The sequence below is a fragment of the Tamandua tetradactyla genome, chromosome 2 (assembly GCF_023851605.1).
Source record: "Tamandua tetradactyla isolate mTamTet1 chromosome 2, mTamTet1.pri, whole genome shotgun sequence".
NCBI classification, from domain to species: Eukaryota; Metazoa; Chordata; class Mammalia; order Pilosa; family Myrmecophagidae; genus Tamandua; species Tamandua tetradactyla.
This window is the reverse complement of record NC_135328.1, coordinates 11,587,963-11,594,315: the sequence shown is the minus strand read 5'-3', so window position 1 is coordinate 11,594,315 and position 6,353 is coordinate 11,587,963. Positions and strand designations below refer to the sequence as shown.

The 6,353-nt window shown below is 37.7% G+C and overlaps 1 pseudogene; it reads left to right on the top strand.

The window, feature by feature from the left end:
* Positions 1-2,036: 2,036 nt before the first annotated feature.
* On the top strand, positions 2,037-3,357 carry LOC143658999 (COP9 signalosome complex subunit 2 pseudogene; annotated as a pseudogene).
* The last annotated feature ends 2,996 nt before the right edge of the window (positions 3,358-6,353 follow it).

Below are 6,353 nucleotides of genomic sequence, written 5' to 3'. Positions count from 1 at the left end.
CCTTGTATTTCTTGCATAGTTCGAATTACTTGAAGTGAATGGGTGTCATTATTATAAAAATAACGTGGAAAGTTTTAAAAGACTGAAATGAATCTATAAAGATGTTAGTGGTGTTTAATTCTGAATAAGGGGATAGAAACGATCGTTTTCGTTTTTTGTAACTCTCTGCATTTTTAAAGTTTTACAAAAAACCATGCAATATTGTTGGATAAAGTGAATGCCGGGTCCAAGCTTCTGGTCCAAGCTTACCATAACAAAATGTCAAACAAAGCTTCGAGCTTCCTCCAACTCCAAGCAGGAAGAGAGCAGGGATCCAATTATCCATTACTTTGTGTTACAAGCACTCTCAGACACACGGCTCCAAATCAAGGCTGAGTTTACACTTGGGATAAATCAAGACATAGTTTAAATAAACTGTTTGTGCATTTAAAAAGTTTTCCAAGAGGAGATGAATATCAGAAAAAATAATATAAAATCCAAGAGTGGCAATAACTGCATCTGAACAAGGCAGGACTCAAAAACCAGACAGCAGATGTAGGCTAAGATTCAGCATGGCCAGTTTGTTGGATTTTCCACAACTGGGTCCTATATAAGGCCAGGAGGACGGAACAGGTGAACGGGGCTCACCTAGACGACTTGGAAACAAGTGGCAAGGTCATGGAGATGACACCAGGACATTGTTTGGGGCGCACTCCACTGCAAACCTGTCTGTCTGATCAGTAAGATGTGGCTCAAGGTCCCTATATTTTCTGTTCTAATCTTTATATCTAGAAAAAAATGAAATTTTCATTAGGAGAAATGGATGCCAGAGGATCGCATGTAAAACTACTTTGAATGTTGTTTTTATTAAAATGATAAAAATTAGGGGAAATGAACTTCATCAAAATTTATACGTCTAAGGGGATTATCAAGAAAGTGATGACAGCCTACAGAAAGGGAAAAAGTAACTGCTAAACGTACACCTGATAAGGGTTTAATACACAAAATATATTTTTTAAAAAGCTGCTACAACTCAATGGCAAAAAGACAAAATAAAACATGGGCAAAGGAGGTAAATGAACATTTCTCTAAAAAAGATGTACAAATTGCTAAGAAGCACATGAAAAGAAACTCAATATCAAAGGTCATCAGGGAAATACAAATCATCGCTCATCTAATTGCATACTTAAAATTGGTATTCAATTTTTGTATGTAAGTTGTCTCGATAAAGCTAGTCATAAAGTGAAAAAAAAATCACGATGAGATACTACTTCACACCTATTAGGATGGCTATTATTTTTTGAACAGTGAGGATGCAGAGGAAGTAAAACCTTTGTACATTGTTGGTAGGATTGTGAAGTGGTGCAGCAACTGAGGAAATCAGTTTGGCATTTTTTCACAAAGTTAAACATCGAATTGCAATTACAATACAATTGCCATATGGCTAACAATTCTATTTATTGGGATACAACCAGAAGAATTGAAAACAGAAGCTTGGACAGATATTTGTACACCAGTATTCATAGCAGCATTATTTACAATAGCCAAAATGTGAATGCAACCTAACTGTCCATCAACCGATAAACAGATGAACAAAATGCGGTTTATACACAGAATGGAATATTATTCAGCTGTAAAAGAATGAGAGTCTCATACATGTTACAACCTGGATAAAACTTGAAGACATCACGCTGCATGAAATAAGCCAGACACAAAAGGACCAATATGGTATGAACTGCCTTACATGAAATAATTGGAATATGCAGATTCATAAAGTCACAAATTATAATAAAGGTTACCAAGGCAGGGTGGAGATGGGAAATGGGGAATGAATACTTAACTGACACAGAGTTTCTCTCTGGAGTGATGGAAAAGTTTCGGTCATGGATGGTGGTGATGGTATCACATTATCAATATAATTAACATCACTGAATTGTATATGTGAAAATGGTTAAAATAGGAAATTTTAGGTTGTATAAATATTACCAGAATAAATGTTTTTAAAAAGCCCATAGAGGTCTCCAATTTCTGTTCCCCCTCCCCGCTGCCCAGCCAAGATGTCTGACATGGAGGATGATTTCATGTGCCATGATGAGAAGATTACAACCTGGAATATTCTGAACATGGTAACTCTGAACCAAATGTGGATTTGGAAAATCAGTTCTGCAATTCCAAAACATTGAAAGAAGATGACCCAAAATCAGCATTAAGCAGTTTCCAAAAGGTTTTGGAACTTGAAGGTGAAAAAGAAGGAGAATGGGGATTTAAAGCACGGAAATAAATTATTAAGATTTCACAAGAATTAAAATATAAAATTATTAATAATTTTCACAATAAAATATTCTGAAAAAATCCATTCATTCTATTCTTGGTTATATCTTCACTTCAACACAGAATTCTGATTTTTTTTTTTGTCAGATGGATTTACTGTAGGAATTCTGAGAAACAACATTGGAAGCTTTGTAAGTGCTAAGAATGATAGACTGTGGTTTAAGACAAACACAAAGATTGGAAAATTATATTTAGAGCAAGAGGAGTATGGGAAGCTTCAAAAAAAATTGATGCCGATTACATCAATCCTGTCAGAATGATGATGGAGAAGATGACCTGAAAAAAGGTACACAGTTATTAGAACTATATGCTTTGGAAATTCAAATGTACACAGCCCAGAAAAATAGCAAAAACACTTAATGCATTCTATGAACAGTCACTTCACTTCAAAGTCTGCTATCCCCCATCCACTAACCATAAGAGTCATCAGAGAATGTGGTGGTAAAATGCACTTGGGAGAAGGTGAATTTGAAAAGGCACACATTGATTTTTTTGAAGGCTTCAAGAAGTATGATGAATTGGGGAGTCCCAGACGAATCACTTGCTTAAAATATTTGGTCTTAGCAAATACGCTAATGAAATCAGGAATAAATCCACTTGACTCACAGGAGGCCAAGCCATATAAAAATGATCTGGAAATTCTAGCAATGACAAATTTAGTAAAATGCCTATCAGAATAATGACATGACTGATTTTGAAAAGATCCTGAAAACAAATCATAGTATCATCATGGATGATCTTTTTCATAAGGGAACATATTGAAGAGCTTTTGCAAAACATGAGAACACAATGCTTATAAAATTAATTAAGCCTTACACAAGAATACATATTCCTTCATTTCTAAGGAGTTAAACAGAGATACAGCTGATGTGGAAAGCTTGCTGGTGAGTGCTACTGGATAATACCATTTATAGCCGAACTGATCAAATCAACCAGCTCCTTGACCTGGAGCATCAGAAGAGGAGTGGTGCACGATACACTGCTCTAGCTAAATGGACCAACCAATTAAGTTCTCTCAGCCAGGCTGTAGTCAGTAAACTGGCTTAACAGAGAACAAGCTTTTACAGATGTACTTAAGGTTAAGTGCTGAGATGTAATCCTTACAAGTACTGGGAATAGCAGAACTGCTGTCAGTTGATGTGTCCTGAAAATTAATGAAGTTATGGCAGAAGTGCTTTTTTGATCAACTGGTTTGTGTTTTGCTGTTGCATTTATCCCAAAAAAAGCAGCTTTAATATCCAGAAGAAAGCCAAAATGCTATGGGATTTAAGCTGTATTGACATCTTCCCCTAAACACAGAACGTCATAGAAAAATTGTCATGGGCAACATGACCAGAGAGAAGATTTTTGTAATGATTTTAAATACACTGACACGTTGTATTTAAATGCTGTTGGTTAAATGTAAACATGTTTTTCCTGCAGAAATTGCCACAAATAACCTGCAATGACTTGAAATGCATACCTGTTTGAACACTTCATTTTCTCATGTATAAACTAAAATGTTTGCTGTATTTTGCACAATGTCAATTCTCACAAAATGTGTCCATATATTTCTATACCTGCGGTGTAGTAACGGTTTAGATGAAACCCCTTAATTATAGTGGCATACTGTCACTTAGCTTTCAAGCAGAAAAATAATCAATGCAGCTCAGAACTTGTAAAAAAAAAAAATAATAAAGCCCATAGGCAACTACAACACATAGAATGAACCCTAATGGAAACTATGAACTATAGTTAACAATATATTTATAATAATACTTTTTCATCAATTGACCAAAGGTACTGCACCAATGCAGTATGTTAAAAATAGGGAAAACTGCGTTTGAGGGGGTTGGGGTGGATAATATGAGAACTCTATACTTTCTGCATGATATTACTATAAAACTATAACTGCTCTAATAAAAAATGTTAAGGGTAAGATGCGAAAAAAATGTTTGGGTAATGGTGATGGTAGCACAATATTATGAATGCGATTTTTATCACTGAACTCTACACTTTAAAGTGGTTAAATTCCGAAATTCTGAGTTATATGTAATTTACTACCATAACATTTTTTTAATTAGAAAGAATTAGTAAAACATTTTTGTAAGTAAAAATGTTGACAATTTTAGCCAGAAAAGTCAAAAGAGCTTCCCTTTATACATCTCCTACCACTGATAGAGTTTTGAAACGACAGAGGTAGAAGGAAAGGATGGTTTCAGAAATGCCTTCATTTGTTCATTTAAAGGAAGGAAATGCAGTGCATATCCCCTAAGTTCCAAGTCCTACTCTAAGCCCAGGGGATCTGCCAATGGACAAACATCGCTGCCCTCATAGGGTTTCCCTTCTAGTAGGGCAGACAATGTCAAGTGGCAAAAATAAAGCAGAAAAGAGAGAGCTATAATTTTTAATAAGGTATACAGAAAACATCTCACTTGAAAGGTAACAGGAGAGCAGATCCCTGTGGGGATGAGACCCCCATGGACAGCAGGGGGGTGCTTCAGACAGGGTTGTAGTGAATCAAGAGCCACAGACAGGGATGTGCCTGGCAGGTTCAGATGTCAGCAAAAACACTAGTGCGACTGACCAGCATAAACATAAAGAGCAGGTGTGGTGGTTTGACATCATTATGTATCCCAGAAAAGCCATGCTTTTCTAAGTCAATATGCAGGGTGCAGACTTACTGTCGGTGGGATCTTTTGATTAGATTGTTTTCATGGAAATGTGGCCCTGCCCATTCAAGGTGGGTCTTGATTGATTTACTGGAGTCCTTAAAAGAGCGTACAGAGAGAAAGCTTAGAGCTGATTCAACAAACAGATACCTCGACACAGATGCTTGGAGATGCTGAGGGAGTCGTTTGAAACTGGAAGCCTGGAGAGAAGGACAACAGATGCTGCCATGTGCCTTTCCAAATGAAAGAGAAACCACAGACTTGATCGACCTTTCATGAGTGAAAGTATCCTCTTGTTGATGCTTTAATTTGGACATTTCATGGCCTTAGAACTGTAAACTTGCAACTTAATGAATCCCCTTTGTAAATGCCCATCCATTTCTGGTATACTGCATTCTGGCAGCAGAATAGAGAACAGGATCAAGAAGTCATGAGGTCAGAGTAGGCAGGACTTGAGGCCAGTTAAGGTAAAGAATTGATTCCATGTGAGTCTTGAGACAGAGAGAGTATAGCATGGCCTCTTACACCTGCAAAACGTGTGTGTGCATATTACTTGGAGGTGGTACGTGGGCTTGGACCTGGGGTGGGTGGGCAGGTCCATAATTCTGGATATATTTAAAAGTAGAGACAACAGAGTTTTCTGAAGGATTGGATGGGGTGTATATTAGAAAGGGAGAGAAATAAAATAAGACTCCAATATTTGTGCCCATGGCCACTGGAAAGACGTTCATTCAGTAAATATTTACTGAGATGGAAAAACCCTGGAAGAGCAGGTGCAGAGTGGGGATGAGCACACTGAGAGAAGGCTAGGAAGGCAAAGATCCAAAATTGTGTTTTAGATAAGTTAAGTGTGGGGCATGCTTTTAGGCCCCTGAAGTACCAGCCTGAAGCTGAGGACATGGATGTGGGGTCATCATCAAACAGAGATGGTATCAGATGTGGTCACCCAGGGAAGAATGAGGGTGGTGGACACTGAGTCCTAGAACATCTCACATGGTCTGGATGGGGCTATAAGCAAAAGAACCCAAGAAGGAGGATGGTCTCAGTTGTGCAGTGCTGAGAACAGGTCAAGAAGGCTGAAGGCTTAGGACCAGTCATTGACTTTAGCAACATCAACTGAACTTGTCATCAGGACAAGAGTCAACAAGGGAGTCATGGGTGTTAACACCTGACTGGAGGCACTCAACGAGAGTACATCAAGATGGGAATTATTTTATGGCATTTTCCTATAAAAAGAAGCAAAGATATTTCTGAGCAGCAGCTGAGAGGGTTATTTTGGTATGGGATAATGGATAAGGAAGAAATAGATGAAGCAGAAGAGAGAGGAGAGGATTTTCAGGAGGAATGTGCAGACGCGGGCTAAAAGGATTCGGAACCAATGCACACGTGGAG